The sequence below is a fragment of the Choloepus didactylus genome, chromosome 7, assembly GCF_015220235.1.
Source record: "Choloepus didactylus isolate mChoDid1 chromosome 7, mChoDid1.pri, whole genome shotgun sequence".
Taxonomy (NCBI): Eukaryota; Metazoa; Chordata; class Mammalia; order Pilosa; family Megalonychidae; genus Choloepus; species Choloepus didactylus.
In genome coordinates, this window is record NC_051313.1 from 108,807,237 (window position 1) to 108,830,397 (window position 23,161).

The 23,161-nt window shown below is 36.9% G+C and overlaps 1 protein-coding gene across 1 annotated transcript in view; it reads right to left on the reverse strand.

Moving 5' to 3' along the window:
* Positions 1-23,161, reverse strand: part of BICRAL (BRD4 interacting chromatin remodeling complex associated protein like) — a 119,284-nt gene that overhangs the window by 28,402 nt on the left and 67,721 nt on the right. The window lies entirely within an intron of this gene.

The window sequence follows — 23,161 nt, forward strand, 5'->3', positions numbered from 1 at the left end:
AAGAGGCAGCTTAGTCTCAGGCAGTACTGCTACAGGGCCTGTCCCATGGGCACAGGGCTCCGGCCTCTGCAGCAGTACCGCCAACTCAATTCTCCTCCATATCCCAACGCTAGAACCTTTAAAGAAGAAAATATTAACCAAAAATCCGCCCCAGCTCCGAGCCCAAGCTCCCTCTCTCCCCTGCCATCAAGGGCATCAAGCCTGGCCGGCTCTGTCATTGTGTTTTAGCCAAAACAGTAACAACTGCACAAATTCTAACAGCCGCTCTCCCCCTTTCTCCTCCCTCCCCCGAGATCCGGTAAACTTACACTAGTGATCCGACACCTGGCAACACTGCTTCGCACCCATTTCGAGCCATGCGTGGAATAATTTACATCACGGAATGCCAGGGCCAAGAGTTCTGGAGCAGTTGGAAAGGGCAGTTGTGAACGGCAGTTGGACAGAGAAATGAAATCCTGAAGAGATGCCCAGAAGAGGGACACGCCCGAAGAACGCAGAAGGGAGAGTTTCTACTAAATGTTTTTCACTGTTAAAACTGCTACCTCCTCTCCAGTTCCCCCAACTTTCCCATTCTATCAGCAACAGGGCCAAACGAATACATAATTCACTCTTGCCACATGGAAGGAAGAGTCTGGAAGAGTAAGTATCACCCCGATTTGGGACATTCCTTTTTTGGGGTGAATTAGTTCAACTGCTGAATGATCTGGGAGATTACAATCTGTTTGAGCAGAACCTCAGGGGAGGGGAGCGGGGATGGGTGAGAAAGGAGAAAGAATGAGTGCGAAAAGGTTATCAAAAGGTAACATTCATGGCTACAACTGAGAAAGGGGTAACCAGTTATGTGAAGGCTGCTTTTTTAGGAGTCAGTCTTGGAATTACCGAAGGGCAGGCTAGCATGACTGTTCAAACATAACAAGACCACTGAGGAGTGGAAATGGGACAGGAAGGAAAAACAGGAAAAATAAACTGTGTGAAGAACTTCCCTTAAATCCTGATGATATTTAATGCTGTAGAATCACATCTGCCATACTTATTATTAGACCATGGGCTTGTCTCCCAGCTATCAAAATCACCCAGGATAAATTAGCTATTTCTGAAGTATAATTAAGCCTATTAAGTGGATATCATTTCTCCACTCCAACATGACCATCTGATGGAGTTCCAGTGTATTCTTTGTAGACTTATTTTTTAAAGTGTCTCACAATCTCTGGAGCAAACAAATTAAAAAAAAAGAAAATGAAAAATGGCCTACACCAAACCAAAATAATTTTCACAACTATTTCCAGCTTCTCTTACTACTTTACGCCTTTGGTTCCTCTACTTGATGAGAAACCCTAACAGTTAACCAACAATACTGAGAAAGGAAATCAATAGCAGTCAAACCACTGAGGTGTCGCTGTCACTTTCAAGCACAAGAGAACATTTGCTACCCCAGAGTTCAAAAGTGACAAGCTACTCCTTGAGTAGCCCAGATACAAGAACAATTTTATACTATAGGATGAAATTAAAAGCCATTCTGCATCCTCCCCTACCAAACATTACAAGCACGTCTAACACTCGACTTTAAAGAATGCTCCTTGGAAGTCCCCTGGAGTCCTGGCATCCATCCCTTAGCTGAGTGCACCAGGAGACCTACCAGACAGGCCTCTCCTCCAACCCCCGGTGGGCAGAACTCTACCAGGCTTCATAGTCAGTGGCATCCTCAGGATTCTACTTTTTAAAGGGCCACATTCTTTTTCAACTTTTTAACAGTTTCATATTAAAAGGCATGACCCTTATCCTTTTACCTCCGGCTTTAAATAGTGCCAAAATGCAGTCATAATATAACCTAATCCAGGACTGGCTTTCCCCAGGATCAGATATGGTCCACCAAAGTAAATTTACCAAAGTAAAAATGTAAAAACTGACTATGACCCTGAAATGGGAAGACTACCTGAGGATCAGAAACTAAGGACTCAAGAGTAAAGACTTTAAATTTCTTTGGAAAGAACCTCCCTTCACTTCTGGAATACTGCCAGAGCTCTTTCTCACGAAAGTAACAGCCCTGAAATCACTAAATGGGCCACTGGCACCAGGTGAATTTTGTAAGGCTAATGAAAGATGAGTCCCACTCTTAGGGGAAATCCCTAGCTCAGAGAGGGGTTAAAAACTATTTCTTGGCCCAACACACTTGAGCAAGTCAGACTCCTCTCATTAATAGCAGCTCACTACAGCAGGGTTTGTCATGGAGGGAATGGTCCTGCAGCACCTAAAAACTTCTGATAGGGACCCCAAGAGTTGAGAAATAACTGTCATGGATGCCTGACTACCACTCCTAAAATAATTAAACCTAAACTTGAATTTTTTTCTTAACTCAGTCAACACCTTGAATAATATCTTTAACCAAGATGACACAGTATAAAAGTGGCCTTTCAAATCAGTGGAGGAAAGATATTAGCCATATGGAGAAAAGAAGGTAGATCCATTCCTCACATCTTAACACAAAAAGAAATTCCATATGTATCTAAAAGTTAGGTGGGAAAAAAAAACAGAACCTTAAAGTACTAGATTAACACATGGGAGAAATTTTTTTATAATATTGGAGTGAGGGAAGTCTAAGTGTCACAAACAGAATACATAAAAGAAAATCTTGACAAATTAAATTACATAAAATGAAAAAATTATACATGATAAAAGAAAAACACAAGATAAACAAAATCAGAGACTAAAAATCACAAACGTAACTGGGAAAAATATTTCTACCTCATATCACAAAGGGCTTTTCTACCTAATGCATAAAGAGCACCAACAAATATGAAGAAAAGGAATCAGCCACCCTGTAGAAATCAGTCAAAGGGTATGAAAAACCAGTTAATAAAGAAAGGAAAGGCACATATTCCCTAAACATTAAAAAACAATCATGTTTATTATTAGAAATTAAAACTAAAATAAATAATACAAATAAATATAAAAACATAATAACTGTAAATAATACTATTTATAAAATTTGAAATTTTGCTCTGTAGCTACTTCTTAAATTGTACTTTGAAAGTTATCACATTTCTGTATATATGTTACATTTCACAATAAAGAAATAACGGAAATTGTGGAACTGTAACCCATAACATTCTTTGAAATTGCTCTCTAACTACTTGTTAAATTGTACTTTGAAAGTTATCATTTTTCTGTATATATGTTATATTTCACAATAAGAAAATGTAAAAAAAAATTTTAATATAAAAATATAAATAAGACTATAAATATATATTTATATAAATATAAATTACAATGAGGTACTATTTCTTGTCAGTTTGGCAAAGATAAAGTTTGGACAGGGAGTGGGGAACAGGAACTTTTATACATTGATGGTGAAAATGTAAACTTGTATAACCTCTAAATTTAAATTTAGCAATATCCTTTAAATTTTAAATGCACAAACCATTTTACCTAGCAATTCTATTTCCAGGTCTTTATCCTTCAAATATTCTTGCATATGTGGGAAACAATATGTGTATAAGAATATTCAGTGCAGCACTGCTGGTTTTAGCAAAAGATTATAAAAATCTAGATGTCATGGGTACAGACTTTCTTTTTGGGATAATGAAAATGTTCTGGAATTAGATTGTGGTAATGGTTGCACAACCTTCTGAGCATACTAAAAATGCCTGAATTGTACACTCTAAAAGGGGGACTTTTACAGCATATGAATTACATCTCAATTAAAAAAATTTTTTAAATCCTAGAAATGCATAAGGGACTAGTCAGATAAACCATGGTCTATCCACACAGTGCAGCCATTAAAAGTAACGAGGCAGCTTTATATATTTATTATCAATGAAAAAAGAAAGGGGCAGAACAGCGTACATTATACTCCCATGTGTGTGTGGGAGAAAGAATTTATATATCTGTTTGTAAATGTACAGACCCTGAAAGGATGAACAAATAACCAGTAACAATGGTTGCTACTGGGAGGGTAACAGGGTGGCTGGGGAACAGAAGAAGGTATACTCTTTACTCATATACCCTTTTGTACATTGTGAATTTCATGCTGCATGCATGTATGACCTATTCAAAAACATAAATATAATAAATAAAACAAGGAAAAGAAGGCGGCAGGGAGACCCCTTGTGCCAGTTTGAATGCATTATGTCCCCCAGAAAAAGCCATATTCTTTGATGAAATCTTGTGGGGCAGACATATTAGTGGGGATTAAGTTGGAATGTTTTGATTAGGTTGTTTGCATGGAAATGTGCCCCACCCAACTGTAGGTGATAACTCTGATGAGATACTTCCATGCAGGCATGGCCGACCCATTCAGGGTCAGCCTTGATCAGTGGAGCCATATAAATGAGCTGGCAAAACAGAAGGAGCTCAGTGCAGTTGAGAGTGACATTTTGAAGAGGAGCTACAGCCAAGAGGGACACTTTGAAGAACGCACTGGAATGGAGGGAGGAGCTTCAGCTTACTGAGACATTTTGGAGATGGCCTTTGAAAGCAGACTTTTGCTCCAGAGAAGCTAAGAGAGGACAAACACCCCAAGAGCAACTAAGAGTGACACTTTTGAGGAACTGAAACCTAGAGAAGAACGTCCTGGGAGAAAGCCATTTTGAAACCAGAACTTTGGAGCAGATGACAGCCAGGTGCCTTCCCAGCTAAGAGAGATTTTCTGGACACCATTGGCCATCCTCCAGTGAAGGTATCCTTCGTTGATGAACACTTTATGGCCTTAAGACTATAACTGTGTAACCAAATAAACCCCCTTTATAAAAGCCAATCCATTTCTGGTGTTTTGTGTTCCGGCAGCATTAGCAAACTAGAATGCCCCTGAAATACACGAACCTCAAATTAGGCTCAATCTAATTAAGTCAACCAGATACCACACAAAAAATTTAAAACAGCCGTAGTGGGACTTTGAGAACAATCCATATCAGCAATCTTAAAAGAAACATCTTAAACAGTTTGATTTTCATTAAGACTACAGAGATTCCAAAGACCTCCAAGACAAGAGATATGAAAGAAGAAGACATTATTTTTTATTTTTTCACATGGGGAGAGATTAAGTTCTCATACATGAGTCATAAACAGGATTTCATACACACTGAAATTTGATATGGGCTTACTATCTCAAATGTTTTCATTTCCTCCCTTATCTACTTCTCTGTTCATTTGCTTCTTCCAAAAACAGACTTGTGAAGATGGTGACTAATAAGCTGAAACTTTAAAAGACGACCTAGAGTCAAAACAATAGGCTATCTTACCGAAGTATGAAAAGTTACTGAAATTTGCTTTCTTAATATTAATTTGGTCTAGCATCAGTGCATGCTATGATTTCCCAATCATTTACAAGTAAATTTACGTCTAAAAAGTGCTGAGGTTGGCAGAGAGCTAATTGTGAGACTTAATTTAAGCAGTCAAGAACCACAGAATCATGTGTTTCCTCTGTTTGGGCTGCTGCAGGAATAATGAGCTGCAATCACTTTCATTTTTACCTTTTCCAGGCTCTTTATTCCTTTGAGAAGATCCAGATTTCCATCGGGTATCATTTTCTTTCTTACTGAAGGATTTCCTTTAATATTTCTTCTAGTAGCGGTCTGCTGGTGATGAATTCTTTCAGCTTTGGTACGTCTGGAAACAGTATTTTGTCTTCATTTTTGAAATATATTTTCCTTGGGCATATTGTTCTAGATTAGCAGTTTTTCCTTTCAGTTCTTTTAAGATACACTGTTTCTCCCTTGCTGCATTATTTCTAGAAGTCTACTGTCATTCTTATCTTTGTTCCTTGTCCATAATGTCTTTGGCTGCTTTAAAATTTTTTCTCCTTAACAATGTTTGTTGTTTTTTGTTTGTTTCTTTGTTTGTTTTTTGTTTAAACAATGGGAATTTATTAGCTTATAGTTTTGATGCTAGAAGATCATCCACATCAAGGCATCATCAAATGGGAATTTATTAGCTTATAGTTTTGAGGCTAGAAGATCATCCACATCAAGGCATCATCAAAGTGATGCTTTCTCCCTGAAAGACTGTGGTGTTTGGCTGCCGGCAATCCTTGGCTCCTCTGTCACATGGCAAGGCACAAGACAGCATCTCCTGGTCTCTTTCTTCTCTTCCAAGTTCTATTTCAGCTTCTTGTGTCCTGTGGTTTTCTCTCTCTCTGCCTGTCTGAATTTCATTCTTTTATAAAGGACTCCAGTAATCGGATTAAGACCCATCCTGATTGAGGTGGGACACACTTTAACTGAAGTAACCTCATCAAAAGATCCTACTTACAATGAGTTTACAGTCACAAGAATGGACTAAATTTAAAAACATGTTTTTTCTGAGACATATACAGCTTCAAACCAGCACACCTGAGGGAATTGAATGAAGTTTTAACTATTTTTCTGGTATACACAGATATTAGGATTTACAGTTTTTGAATGGAAAAAAAATAGACAATCCACCCCTTTTTTTCCCCCGAGTTGCTCATTATTTGACTGGCATATAAGGTTGTTTAAATTCTAAACAATCACTGGTGTTATTAAGTTTTTAAAATGGTATGTGAACTTACAAGTTAACACATTTTATTACTTATCCTTTAATATCATTACATTATACACATTCATTTTGAGAACTGCCAATTATGTACTGGCTCTCCAAACTTTATTAATTTTAACTTTAATTTCCAGAAGGTTTAGAGTATAAAATTAGTAAAAATATATTTTAATAGATCAATTATGAGTGAATATAGATTAACAAATCTGGTCATATTGTGTCCTGAAAATGAATTTGCTACGGTCAATTTTTTTAAATTCAGTTTTATTGAGATGTATTCACATACCATACAATCATCCACAGTGTATAATCAACTGTTCATAGTACCATCATATAGTTGTGCATTCATCTTCCCAATCAATTTTTGAACATTTTCCTTACTCCAAAATAATAAAAATAAGAATAAAAATAAAAGTAAAAAAGAACACCAAAGCTTTCCATACCCTCCATCCCTCCCTATTTTTCATTTAGTTTTTGTCCCCATGTTTCTACTCATCTGTCCATACACTGGATAAAGGGAGTGTGACCCACAAGGTTTCACAATCATATGGTCACACCATGTAAGCTACATAGTTATGTAATTGCCTTCAAGAATCAAGGCTACTGGGTTGCATTTCAACAGTTTCAGGTATTTCCTTCTAGCTATTTCAATACACTAAAAAGTAAAAAGGGATATCTACATAGCACATAAGAATGCCCTCCAGAGTGACCTCTTGACTCCATTTGAAATCTTTCAGCCACTGAAACTTTATTTTGTTTCATTTCACTTCCCCCTTTGGGTCAAGAAGATTTTCTCAATCCCACGATGCCTGGTCCAGGCTCATCCCTGGGAGTCATGGTCTGTGTTGTCAGGGAGATTTACACCCCTGTCATGTCCCATGTAGAGGGGGAGGGCAGTGAGTTCACCTGCCAAGTAGGCTTAGGGAGATAGAGAGAAGCCACATCTGAGCAACAAAGAGGTTCTCTGGGGAAGACTCTTAGGTACAATTATAAGTAGGCTTAGCCTCTCGCTAAGGTCAGTTTTAAAGATGCCATTGACTTATTTGCAAATGTTAAGACCCCCCCAAACAGAAACAGCAATTTTTTTATTTATTACCAATATGAATATAAACTTTGTCCCTTTAAAATAAATACATAGTGGTAATTAACAAGGGATAATAAAACCTTTTTGGGGGGCACTATACTTCTAATTTTTTTTTCATTTTTTTTAATTCTTCATTTTTACTTTACATATATACATATAGCTCAATGAAGAGTTTATATGTAGACATATATTTCAATGCAAGAAAATGTTCCCTGTATTTTTCTAAGCATAAATATTACTTGCTTATTTCCTAATTGTTTACTGAAAATGATTTTGTCATATAAAGGAAGAGATGTTAAAAAATGATCTGCTCTATGTGTTTAATATACCATGTATAGCACTAAAATTTAACCAATCATATGCAGATACACATTTATCCACAAAACCTTCTTTCCATGGTATGTTTTGCGAGAGACCCTTTGTTTAATGTATAGTCCTTGTCTTAGTTTCCTGACTGATAAGACAAATACCATTCAGTGGTTTGGCTGAACAACAGCAATGTACCGGCTCAGGATTTCAGAGGCTAGAACTTGTTTCCTCTCTGGACTGGTATCATTCTAGCTGCCCAGCTTTAGGTTTCCTTGGCTTTTCCATCAGATGGCAATGTCCTCTCTTTACTCTTCCAGGTTCCATTGACTTCTGGCTGCTTTTCCATATGGCTTTCTCTTCATAAGCCTCCAGTAATAGGATTAAGGCCCAACCTCATTTGGCTGGCAACACGTTAAATAAAAATATCTTCAACAGATCCTATTTACAATGGGTTCACTCAGAGAAATGGATTAAGACTAAGAAATATTTTTTTCTTGGGGTACATAATTCAACCCAACAGAGCTCTGAAATATGACCCTTTCTGTTTAATGATGGCTGCAGACACATTGTTATCTTGTAATACTTCTCTGAGGAAAGGCTGATGGCGTCTGGGGTTCCTCTGTCAACTGGGAAGGCACATGGCCAGAGTCTGCTGGTCCTTCTCTCCCGGGTTTAGCTTCTGGTTTCTGAAATGTCTCTGGGCTTCTATCTCAGCTTGTCTGGGTCATTTTTGCTTCTCCTGGGGCATTTTCTTTCTAAGTTCTCTCTCTCAGTGAGCTCTCTTAAAGGACTCCAGTAAAGGATTAAGACCCACCTTGAATGGGCTTTTGTCAGTAGGTGATGAATTAACCCAGCTCCAAGGTTGTGCTAGTTGACAGTGAGAGCTGATTTAACTCATTTCTCACTTAAATCTGTTCCCCGTCCTAACTTCTTCATCAGTGGTGCTGTCATCCATCCAGTCTCCTAAACCAAAGAGCCTGCCATCTCCCTCTCCCTCATGCCTACAAATGCTTTTTACCAATGGTTTTAAGCAATTTAATTATGTATATTGGTATAATTTTCTTCATGCTTCCTGTGCTTGGGGTTTACTAAGCTACTAGGACCTGGAGGTTTATCGTTTTCCTCAATTTAAAAATTCTTGATCATTACTTCTTCAAATATTTTTCTGCTCCTCCCCCTCCACATGCATGAGGCTGGTTGAAGTTGTCCCACAGCTCACTGATGATTTCTCTGGGTTTCATTTAGGATAGTTTCTATTGCTATGTCTTTGCACTCATAGTCTTTTGCTCTGCATTGTTGAATCTGCTATTAATCTCATCCAGTGTATTTTTATTTTCAGATGTAGTTTTCTATAGCTATCTAGATCAATTTGGGCCTTTTTTATATCTTCCACATCTTTATCTAATAGAGTACATTTTTCCTCTACTTTTTTGAACTTGTGCAAAACAGTGATAACTTTTTACATCCTTGTCTATTATTTCTGGGTCTGTTTCTAATGATTGTTTTTTTTTCTTATTATTATGGGTGGTATCTGCCTGCTTCTTTGCATGCCTGGTAATTTTTCTTTGTTAATTTTGTTACTGGGTGCTGGATAGTTTTATATCCCCATAGATACTCTGGAGCTTTGTCTAGGACACAAATTACTTGAAAGCAGTTTAATCTTTTGAGGCTTGCTTTTAAGCTTTATTAACCTTTAGTCTAGGGCTAATTTTGCTCTACACTGAGGCAATACCCTTCTGAGTACTTTGCTTGATGTCCCATGAATTACAAGGATTTTTGGACTTTTGTAGGTAGAAACACAAACTATTGTCTGCCCTGTATGAGTTCCTAATGTCACTTTCTCTAGTTCTTTTGGGAGGTTCTTTCCCAGGACTTGGGTAGTTTGCTCATGTTTGTACTGACCAGTCATCAGTTGAAGACTCGAGGGGGACCCTCTACAGACCTCCAGAGTTCTCCCTCTGGCAGCTCTCTCCTCTCTGGTACTCTTGCCTGTGTACCAGAGGCTGTAGCTGCCTTCACTTCCCAGCTACATCAGGTTAACTCAGGAAGATTACCAGACTCCACTTGGGTTCTCGCTTTCTGCACAATGGCCTGGAAACTCTCTCCAGACAGCTGAACCAGTCATATGGCTCGCCTCATTTTTTTTCCCTCTCTCAAGATCATCACCCTGTGTTGCTGATATCCAATGTCTAAAAACCATTGTTTCATAGATTTTGTCTGGTTTTAAAATTTTCTTTCTAGGCAAAAAGGTACATCCAGTCCCTACTACTCCATCTTGGCCCTGTAGTCACTTTTAAGGTTTGGAATATCAAATGAATATGACATAAAATGTAATAAAAAATGTAAGCACCTTAACATTTTGGTAGGGCTGTAAAAACAAGGTTGGAAAGTGAACTACTTTGTGTAAATAAACAATTTTCGAATGAGTGTCATGATCACAAAGTTATGCCACTAACTTTGCCAGGGCACGTTACTATTTATGTCAATTAGGATATAAAGTATTCTCATCTTATTGCTTTTACTATATTGTACTTGTTACGGGCTGTTAAATTTTGTAATTGCAAGGCTATATATACATGAAACCTTCTGGCATGGTTCCTGCATTTAAAGAACTCCCTTTTCTTGTAGAAGAGAGACACCCTAACGATTCACTACCATGCAACATTAAGAAGTACTGAAGTTTTGGGCCAGGGTTCCCAAGCTTCTTCAGGTGAAGTCACTGGGATTGCTGTGAAATGAAATGACATTCTGCTAGAAGAAAATATGACTGTTTTCAAAACTATACCCATGTGCAATAAAAAGAAGCTGTCAAACTCAACAAGATTGGTTCCAAACTTTTCATTTATTATTCAACCAAGGATGATTTCACTAACTTTATCACCAGCAAGGGCCTTCTAGCAGCAAACAGGAGAAAGTGGAAAACATGAAGGAAAAACATAGGAAAAAACTTAGGAATAAAAAAATTCCTCAAACTGGGAAAAGACAACTGTGACTGAATGTAGGCAGCAAAAGTCAGTTCATCTAGTGAAATGCAGAATTTGAAGGCCTTTAGCTGCTATAGATCTTACTTGGAATAAGGTGGGGTCAAAATAAACCTAAATATATCCAGGAGGCAAAACAAGGTACATAACACAGGGAAGTAAACACAGGGAATAAGTATAACTGAGGGGCTAGGGAGAAAGTCTGGCAGAGCTGAGGACACATCAGGGAGAACACTGAATTTGGAAGTTGAAAGCCATGTTTTGGATATTGACATGGACTGACTGATTCCCAACAAGCTCCAACCCCGCAGAGCCCTTGCTTTCTCATCTCTAATGAAGTTAATAGACCAGATGAGTGACTTTTAAACTTGTTTTCCCTGGGGACGTAGGATTTTGCCAAGGTGTCCAGGAGTTGTTTTGGAGGCCTAAACGGTGGTTGGAGGCACTCGAACACTCCCACCTCTCACCCCAAACCACTTCAACCAAGTGGCTCCACTCTTCTGAAAAGTATTCAACTGGGAGAAACAAGCCTGAAAACCATTTAACTTGTCCAGCTCCTGGAACTCCCAGAACTCAATGGTTTGTTTTCTATTGCAAAGGAATGACCATCAACCTGAAAATGAAGCATGGAGATCCATGAAAATCAAGATATCTCTATTTTAGCAAGCAAGGGAATAGTGATGAATCTAGGGCCCAAACTTCCTTAAGATAAACTCTAACATAGTGACAATGAGCTCACTAGAACTATTAACCACACAAATCAGTGTTTCTCATACAGGCCTAGGTTCTCAGGTTTGAGAAAGACTAACAAAAAAATCTTCCAGAACATATATGCTGAAAAACTTCCAGGCTGGTAAAAATTCTGTTTAACCTGTTTGTCAAAGGCCTCTAAAAATCTTGGGATCCAATGAGAATCTACCAATAGAAAACCCATGTATTGTTGATTATTAAAAATATGGCCTCCCAGCCCTTTCCCACTCTCCGAGATTCTGCTTCTTCAGGAAACTGGAGTTATCTGTGGCCATCAAGCAAATTACAGGCAAATTAAGGAACCTGTCCCAGATCTGACTGGTGTCTGGTGAGACCTGCAAACAAAGGCCTCTGGTTGGCTGAGAGACACAAACTGAGTCTGCTAACTCCTCAAACTGGTCATCTGACTGAAGGAAAATGCTGTAGGTGAAATCTTATTTGGGGATGCATCACCCCAGACCACCTTTAGTGTCAGTGTCTTTCCATTCCAAATAATTCCTTTATTTTTTTCTTTCCTGCTTTGTGATATTTAGCACCCAGAAGGGTGCCTGGCACATAAAAGGCATGCAATGAAATTTTTTTTAACGAACCTATCACTCTTCCCAACGTGTTGGCCACAAGACGGCAAGCCTGCCACAGTACAAGGCACAGCAAGGAGAGGATTTAGTGCTTATTCCCTTTTCCTTAAATCTTCAATTTTTCAAGAAAGCATGGTTTTCTTATTTTGGAGACCAGTTTATTCCTGTGGGAGAACAATCTGAAGTGGAAAATAAAGAATTCTATTTAAGCCTAGAAAGTACAATGGGGCTAAAGTTATTTCCCACCACACTTTATTTTAGTTCACTGCCACTCTCCTAGTCCCCAAAAAGGATGCACATTTTCCCAGCATTTGCCTTCATCTGGGTGACTATCTCTACCTGAAATGCTCTTCTCCCTCTTTCTTATCTACTGAAATTCCATCCATTGTTTAAAACTTAGCTTGAATCCTACCTCTGTGAATCCTTCTCTGACAACCTTGGACTGTCTTTTAGAACTCTCCACCCAGAATTCCAAAAGCAACAACCTTGTCTTTTGACAGGGATCAGACACTGCTCCATAAGGCATAAGATTATCTTCTTTATGCCTGTCTTCTGTTCCCACTAAAGTAGAGCTCAAATTTAAATAAATACAGTATAAAATGCTATGGGAGAACCGATTAGAGAGCAGTTATTTCCCCCACCTCAAAGCAAGCATCTTTTAGACTGTACAGGTTTTTTGGATCAGTGAACTACATAAATTCCAAGAGAGAACGGGTGGAGGTGGTGACCGCCACGGAAAGACAGCTGCTGGTCAGCCCAGCATATGGAAGGCCCATTACAGTGGGCACTAGCCTCATTTTTTACCTCTACCTACCCCACCCTTCCCTGTAAGGGACCCTTGGCTCTTTGCCACCTTGACCATTTGGTGTCCCTAAAACTATCGCATCATTTTCTCCATTCTTTGGCTTTTGCACTTGTCCTATTTAGAAGACAAAAAGACTTTCTCACCCACCTCCAAGTGGTCAATTGACAAGACCTCCAAGAGGTCATTGAGTAAAATGATATTGCCTTTCTTTAGTTTTTTTTTTTTTAATCCCCAAGCAAAATTAATTGTTGACTTATTTGTATCCCTAGAGCATGTCTGACATCTTACTAGCATGTGACACTTGTATGACAATACTTTGTTCTTCTGCCTCCCCCATTATCTTATACATCCCATGAAAGCTGGGTCAGTTTCTTTTCCATCTTTGGGTCACCAGAGTTTACTGCCATGCCTGATACCTATATGCCCAATAAATGTTTATTTCATCAAATTACTTCTGCAAGATTTTGGTCACCAAAGGACTAACTTCTGAGAAAAATGCTGGTTCCTTATAATTTAATTTCCAAGGATACGCACTAGACTACATATGAGCACTTTTTCACAATCATAAAGCATAGGATTTGGGATGCAGGCCTGGTCCTCCATCATCCAGGACCAACCTGCTTATGCTAGGCATCCCTACTGTGTTGACAAAGCCAAGAAAAGGAGTCAACTGACCACCACTTCCCACTACATCTCTGCCTCAGATCAGACAGTTCAACTCTCTGAGGAATAATGAAATGCCATTTTTTAAGACCTATAGGACAAATGCTTTTGCATCCATGATAATCCACTTAATATTTAATAATCTCCTTAAAAGAGGGGTTTATGTACTGAACATAAACAAAAAATAATTCCATTAAGTTCCCATATCTTTGACATAGTAATTCATTATTTCAATAGCTGTGTTCATTAAAAGACTCAGAAGTAAAATTCTACGGTCACAAACTTCTAGCAGCCATGTGTGACTTTGTGAGGGTATCAACACTAGACCTTAAAGAAAAAAACCAAAAACTCCACAATGTAGGAAAAACAGATGCCCCATCAAAAACATTTCTATAATTTCTTTACTGTGTTTTCTATGAGCTCAAGGGCATTTTAATGAATATGGAAAATAGTACTCAGGAAATGATGGAAAAGTGATACAAAGAGACGCTGCTATCCTGATTGCTACTATTAATGCAAAATGAAATTGAAGCTGTCTTTCTAATAATTCACAATACTTCAGTATGTAGAATAATACGTATTTAAAAGACGAGTCAACTTTCTTCAGTTATACTACTAAATTTCAATGAAAGAACTCTGGTATTTTGCTTCTAAATAAAAGCTGAATTTCTGTTTTAATCATTGTTGGCCACATTTACTGTCTTCTAAAAATAATCCACCTTTTAGAGAATCCACTCCCAATAACAAGCTGACCTCAGCAACAGGAGGAAGGAATGCCAACATTGAACTAGTTATCTAGCTATAAAGATGCACTTGGTTATGTATTAACAACATTAGCAAAAATTTTAGGAATAGGAATTAAAAACTAGAAGAGTCAAAAGTAAGTTTTACTTGCATCCTCTCCATAGAAACAAGCTACCTGAATAATCAACAGAAACTGCTCTAACACTTTTTGAATTCTAGTTTCATTCAGAAAAGGATGCTATCTTTATTAAATAAAATGGAAGTTTATCTAAGTCATTTTTTTTCTTCCTAATGTAAAGGGAATTTATTTTAGAGAACACTTTAAATAAAGTAAAAAGCAATAATCTTACCAAGGTGGCTTTTCTATTTTGAAAAACAATGGATATTGTCGTAAGATGTCAGTTACAAATAGTAAAAAGGGGGGAACTTGCTGTTTTCCATCCCAAGGCTACAAAATTCACTAAATACAGTATGATAATAATTAAGCTATTAAAATAAACATTGTCCAATTTTCTCTATATTTGCTCAAATGTAATAGGTTACCATCACTCAGTGTTAGTGTAGTTTATATTTTCCCTATGTATGAAACTGCTTCAAAAAAAGAAATACTTTGAAATGGCAGTACTTATAAGCTAAATATCTTTTCTTTTATTAAGCACTAGTATTATGCAAAATCTCATTGCTCCCTCTCAATGATTAACATTCAAAATATTTTGGTTTTACAGTATGTTCCAAGAGAAACAAACCCTATAAAAATGACTAATATTAATAACAAACAAAATTCCATTTTACAAAGTCAATGGATTCCCTTTCATAAAGGCAGACTCAAAAAGAAGATATGTAGACAAAATTAAATTTTAAGGAGGAAAACTTGAGGGACATTTTTTCCTGAGCTTAAAAATAACTTAAGAAAGAATATGGACAAATATATGTAGCTCATTACTCCAAGCAAGATATCCTGATCAGTATCTACAAAGATTTTAAAGAAGCTGAATTAATCTCATCTCTCTAAATTCCCTTTAAGAAATCAAAACATATATAATGTGAAATCTTTTACAAACTCTTAAGAAATGTCAAATGAACGGAGACTAATATTTGCAGCTATTTACATTAAAAGACCGTAAGAGCTAGCTTGAATTTAATTACTTGTACACCTTTAATAAAAAAATCTTTCTATTTCTGGAAATGTATTGTCTTTCTCCAAGCCAGCACCATCAGGAGGGATGCTCATTGAGGGGAGAAGGATCCTTGGCCCATCAGTTAAAATCAGCCCCAAAAAGCAAAAGATGAAAGTGGGTAAGGCAGATTGCCTTGTCAATCTACTGATAGGCACAAAATGCAGCTATAGTAAGCAAGCATTCTAATGGAGGGTTCTTAGCCATTTCTGTGTCTTTTGGAAGTCTGATGAAGCCTATGGATCTCTCCTTCGAAGAATATTTCATAGGATTTTACTGAAATACAGATAGAAAAACATTTAAATTTTGTAATATACTCACATATGTGATTCTTCATCAAAGCATTAAAATAGATGATTTAGAAGTGGGTCTAGTAACTACTAACTTTGGAAGACGGTAATCTTTCAAGACATCTGCAAATGCAGTGTGAAATACAACTGTGTCCACTGGTGACAAAGTCCCAGGTACCAAAACGACTGTGGTTTGTGACCTTCATTCATAGATTTAGGAAATGCTAAATTTCAGTTGGAGTCTTGTGAAAATAAAGGTGTAACTGTTTTTCTATCCAAGTTCATGGACTGCCCACCATGCCCTCCCAAATTCTATCTTTCCACAGACCCTTTAGAGGTAGTCCACAGAGCCCAGGTGAGGAACTCTTGCACTGTTGGGGTCCAGAGCAGTTGTTCAACATATGAAGTGACCAAACTTAACCTAGTAATAAACACAATGGGATTCTAAACATCTGAATAGAATTTGAAAGATACTTTTATACCTAAGTGCTCAATGATCATTTCTATACACTGTTTTGATGTACTTTAAAAATAAATTTTAAAAATACAGTTTTATTGAGATATATTCACACACCCTACAGTCATCCACAGTGTACAATCAGTTATTCATAGTACCATCATACAGTTGTACGTTCATCACCAGAATCAATTTTTGAACCATTTTCTTACCCCAAAATAAAAATAAAAGCAAAAAAGAACACCCAAAATTTTCCATCCCCTCCATCCCACCCTATTCTTCATCTAAGTTTTGTCCCCATTTTTCCACTCATCAGTCCATACACTGGATAAAGGGAGTGCAAGCCACAAGGTTTTCACAATCACACAAACTATGCAAGCTACATAGTTACACAATCATCTTCAAGAATTAAGGTCACTGGGTTGCAGTTCGACAGTTTCAGGTATTTCCCTCTAGCCATTCCAACACACCAAAAACTAAAAAGTGATATCTAAATAGCATGTAAGAATACCCTCCAGAGTATTTCGACTCCATCTGAAATCTCTCAGCCACTGGAACCTTACTTTGTTTCATTTCTCTTTCCCCTTTTGGTCAAGAAGATCCTCTCAATCCCACAGTGCTGGGTCCAGGCTCATCTACAGGAGTCATTTCCCCATGTTGCCAGGGAGATTCACACCTCTAGGAATCTTTACCCATGTAGAGGGGAGGGTGGTGCATTCACCTGCCGAGTGGGCTCAGAGAGAGAGGGGGCCACATCTGAGCAACAAAGAGGCTCTCTGGGGGGGGGACTCTTAGACACAATTATAAGTAGGCTTAGCCTCTCCTTTGGAGCAACAAGTTTCACAAGGGAAAGCCCCCAGATTGAGGGCTCAGCCCACCAAATTGGCAGTCCTCAATGTTTGCAAGAAAATCAGCAATAACCCAGGTGGGGAAGTCCGAAATTTCTGCATTTCTCCCCAGTTCCTAGGGGGCCACGCAAATACACTCTTACTCTTTGCCCATATCACTCTGGGATGTATTGGGATTTCTCACCAGCCTGTATAAACTCACCAAATCTCACTTCACATTCAAAGCTCCATGGTGTTCAAACAAACTGATCATACAAGTTAAATTATCTAGTGTGCTACAGAAAATATAGCTCCTGCACCAAATAAACATCTCCTCCCTTGGTCTCACACAAAACTTGTAGTTTTAAAACCCATTCAGTATCGTCCTTTACTCTTTGGCCTGATTTGCCTTAGTCCTAACCAGATCCACTTTGGTCATATCTCTAATAGAAATCTGAACTCTTTTTCAGCTCTTTCAATAGTTGCCATATGGTGTAATACTGACATTCATAGCTGCCAAGCTCTAGCTCTGAGTCTCAGGTGTCACACAGATACCTAAAATAAACTTTTTATTTTGAAATAATTACAAGCTTCCAGGACAGTTGCAAAGTGATACAAAACCCAGAGAACTTCAACATAACCCCTTATATAGATACCCATATCTACCAACTTTTAACATTTTGCCACATCATCCATCTAACTACGATCCATCCATCCACCCACCCATCCACCTACTTATCTATCTATCCATCTACCTACCTACCTACTTAACTAAATTATATATACCTACCTACCTACCTAGCCATCCATTCATCCATTTGTCTATTTTCTAAACATCTGAGAGTATGTTTCATATGTCATGTTCCTTGAACACTCAAAACTTCCATGTACTTTTCTTATGAACAAGGACGTTCACTTATGTAAACTTTAAGTAGTACAGTTATCAAATTTAAGAAATTTAATACTGATATAAAGCATATAGTCTATATACCCTTTTTTTTTAATTGTCCCAGTAATGTCCTTTTTGACATTTTCTCCTCATTAGACGCAGTCCAGGATAGTGTATTGCATTTATTATTATTTTTAAATGCAATTTTATTGAGCCATATTCACATAACATATAATCCTCTAAAGTGTACAATCAGTATATTGCATTTAGTTGTTATTGTCACTTGGGTCCCCTTCACTCTTTTTTTAAATATAGCATGAACCTTCCCATCTCAACTACTCCCAAGCACATAATTTAGTGGGATTGATGACATTCACAATATTGTGCTACCTTACCACCATCCATTCTCAGAACTTTCCTATCACCTCAAACAGAAACCCTGTACCCATTATGCATGAACCTTCTCCCTGCAACCTGTACTCTGTGTTCTGTCTCTATGAATTTGCATATTCTAGCCACTTCCTGTAAGTGGAATCATATAATATCTGTTCTTTTGTGAATGTCTTATTTTACTCGGCATGATGTCTTCAACTGGTGTACTTTTTTGCAATGTAAAGATGTGGAAGGTGCTGCCAGATGCACAGGATCAACAAATGCAGAAAGTACACTTTTCAGTAACAAATAAAAATAGTAATAAATTAGGGAATTTATTAAAGAATTCCCTAAGTAGGAAAGGCCAAGTAGCTAATTTCCTATAAGCTTAGTAGAGAGCAATACAAATACTTTTTACAACTTGGAAAGCCTGAGACTGCAGTGGAAAAGACTATCAAAATTCTCAACCTCTGACCAGAACTCAGTGCAAAGGTGAATTTCACCTGATAAATATGCAACAGCCTTTTCTGAAACTTAGTCAAATTCACATCTTGATTTTACCAAACAAATTGGAAAATATTCACAGAACTCATATACTTTTCCAATTTTTATATGAATGTTTGCAATTGAACAGGCATCTAAATTAAAGTCTTTTAAAATACTCACTTCTGGGCTATTATGCTATAGATTAGAAAACCCTCATAGAAGAGAGTCAAATTACTTAAAAAACAGCCTCCAAGTGGCCTGAGAATAAAAATAAAAACAATTTCTTTTTAAAGGTCAACTCTGTCAGTTTTTACTTAAAACCACATCATTCTGAGGATGACAGTCACATGCTAGAATTGAACGGTATTAGAGGAAACTGTATAACTGATTTAGAACACAGTTCCATCTCCTGAGAGATTTGTGTCTATAACTCCTTCCCTTAGGAAAGAGACGAGTCTTTTCATTTTATTTGACTCCCTTAAATCACTTCTGAATCATTTAAAATGGGATAGACTGATACTATTCTTTTGAACAAATTAGCATAAATTTGCTTCTTTTACTTCATTGTGTCTTCATAGCCTTAGCTAAAGAACACCTTATTTTCCCTCTCCAAATATTCAAAATCTTAGATATTGCTATTTATTTACATACCAAGGCACACAAGGAGATACAAATTATAATAGCAGCTAACATTTACTCTGTCCTCTGTCAGGCACTTCACAGTTCTAATCCTTTTAACACAATCCTGTGAGGCACATATTATTATCTCTACTTTTTATAGAGAATGGAAGACACTTGCCCAGCACTACCGAATTTGTAAATGGTAAGACAGAAACTTGAATTCAAGTCTCTAACTCCCAAACCCCAGGCTCTTGGCACACTAAGTTGCTTCTTCTCACCTCTATGGAAGGAAACATAATGATTTCTGTCAACTTTTCTCATTCCAAAAGATTACTGAAATCTTAATGTACTTTCACCAATAGCAAAAAAAAAAAAAGCACTCTTCCATCAATTAAAATTCAAACATTTTAAACCAATTTAATATAGGGTATTTTTGCTGGCAAATATGAAGCATATTTTTTATATCTATTGTTATAAAAGGGCATGCCTTTGGAGGATTGTATGTAATGTGAATATACCTCAGTAAAATTGCATTTTTAGAAAAGGGCATGCATACAAAGGGAGAAATACTTATTAGCACTGGCTTGGAGATAGAAGCTTTGGGAATACTATGGCTGAAAATAGCATTTCACAGTCTTTTCAATGGAAGACGACATTGGGGAAAGGAGTCCTTTAAACAAAAAAGGATGGCAGAGGCTCCATTATGAAATAACTTTGGGAAATGCTACATATTATATATACCTCCTGGTAATTCATAATGCGTATCAGAAATCTTGCAGTTAAAAAAAATAGTTAACTCAATGTTTCCTATACTTTGCCACAGAATCTTCCTTCTCTCCCCCATTCTACTCCCAACATTTATTAAATCCCAGATCTTGTGTATCTGTCAAACAGAAATATAATGTGAGCCACAAATGAGAACCACATATGTAAATTTAAATTTTCTAGTAGTCAAAAGAGAGTTTTAAGAAAGTATAATTTTAATATTTTATTTAGCCCAATATATTCAAAATATTATCATTTCAAAATGTAATCAATATAAAATTTAAGATATTTTGTATTCTTTTTTATATACAAAGTCTTGAAAATCTGAAGTATACTTTAAATTTACAGCACCTCTTAATTTGGACTAGCCATATTTCAAGTGCTAACAGCCACAGGGGGCTAGCAGCCACCCTATTAGATAGCACATGTTTAGAAACTGGTATAGAACTTAGTTGAGGAAAAACACTGGCCTAGAAGTTAATTTTCCCTCTTGTTATCCCTTATGGCTATCTATAGGTGGAAATCTTCAACAAGACTTAAGAAGAGGTATGTATAATAGTCACTTCATTTCTTTATAAAAGGTTTCCCAGAGGTTTTGTTAGTGGGATTTTTTTTTTTTTTGGAGGGGAGAGAAAAGGGAAGGTCGTTTCCAAAAATTTTTTTTTTAACTTTTTATTGTGAAATAATTTCAAACTTACCAGACAGTTACAAAAATAATATAAAACCAATATGGAGAACTCCAATATACCCCTTAATCAGATAGCTAGATTTACTAACTTCTAACATTTAGCCACATTTGTTTTATCTATCTATCTATCTTCCAAATATTTGAGAGTAGGTTGCATGCTCCTTGAACACATAATACTTCCATGTATATTTCCTAAGAGAAGGATATTCACTTAGGTAACCACATTAATTACAGTTATCAAGTTCAAGAAATAAACATTGATACAAAGCATACAGTCTATATTCCATTTTTTTCAATAACGTCCTTTTGGTCCTTTTTTTCCTTCATTACTAGATCCAGTCTAGATCATGTATTGAATTTACTTGTCATTGTCTCTTTAGACCCTCCCCTTTTCTTTTTTAATTGTGGAAACATAAATACAATACAAAATTTCCCATTTCTACCACTCCCAAGCATACAAATCAATGGCACTGGTCACATTGACAATATTGTTCTACCCTCACCACCATCCATTACTACAACTTTCCCATCACCTCAAAACAGAAACCCTGCATCTATTATATATGAACTCTCCATTCTCCTCCTCCCACCCCTGCCCCTGATAATCTGTACTCTACTTTCTATATTTATAAATTTGCATATTAGCATTACTTATATAAGTGGAATCACAGTATCTGTCCTTTTGTGTCTGACACTTCACTCAATGTGAGGTCTTCAAGGTTCATCCATGTTGTAGCATGTATTAGGAGTTCATTCCTTTTTAAGGCTGAATCATATTCCATTACATTCAATTATCTGCTGATGGACATGTGGGTTGGTTCCACTTTTTGACTACTGAGAATAATGCTGCTATGAACATTGAGGTATAAATATCTGTTCAAATCCCTGCTTTCCATTTTTTTTTGGATATATATACATAAAAGTAGAACTGCTGAGTCATATCATAGTTCTATGTTTAACTTTTGGAGACTGTTTTTCACAGCGGTAGCACCATTTTAAATTCCCAACAAGAATGTATGAGGGTTCCTATTTCTCCACATCCTTGACAGGAATATGATTTCCATTTTTGAAATAATAGCTGTTCTAGCGGGTGCAAAGTGGTAACTCATTGTGGTTTTGACTGGCACAATGATGTCGAGCATCTTTTCATGAGCTTATTGGCCACTTACATTTCATCTCTGAAGAAATGTCCATTCAGGCCCTTTGCCTATTTTTAAATTGGGTTGACTTTTTGTTGAGTTGTAGCAGGTCTCTACATATTCTGGATTTTAAACTTTTATCAGATAAATGGTTTCCAAATATTTTCTCCCATTCTGTTAGGTTGTCTTTTTACTTTCTTGATAATGTCCTTAGATACACAAAAGTTATTAATTTTGGTAAAGTCCAATTTATTTTTTTTTCTTTTGTTGCTCATGGTTGCATCCTAAGTCTAAGAGTCCATGGCCTAATAAAAGGTCCTGAAGACATTCCCCTTTGTTTTCTTCTAAAAATGATTTAGCTCTCTCTTATCTTTAGGTCACTGATCCATTTTGAGTTAATTTTTGTTTATGGTGTGAAGTGGGATCCACTTTCATTTTTTTGCATGTGGATTTCTAGTTTTCCCAGCATCATTTATTGAAGACTATTCTTTTCCCATTGAGTGGATTTGTCACCCTAGTCAAAACCAATTGGCCATAGATGTGTGAGTTTATTTATGCATTTGCAATTCTATTCCATGGTCTATATGTCTTATTTTCTTAGAGATTATCTTTGTAATTACAATTAACATCTTAAACTAAAACAACCTAGTACAACTAGTCTCAACCTATTTTCAGTAGTACACAAACTCCTATCCCCTTCCTTTTCCTCCCTTTATAGTTAGTTAGTCTCACATTACTTTTTATGCATTGTATGCCCACTAAAACAGATTTAAATTTTATTTTATACATTTGCCTGTTAAGTCATATAGCAGGAAAAAGCAGAACAAACCAAAAATACAGGATTTTTTATTTACCTATGTAGTTACCTTTTCTAACAGTCTTCATTTCTTTTTATGGCTTTGAGTTACTGCCTAGAATCCTTTTACTTCAGCCAGAAAGACTCCCTTTAGCATTTCTTATAGGGTACATCTTCTGGTAATGAACTATTTCGGCTTTTGTGTATCTGTAAACGTCTTCATTTCTCCTTC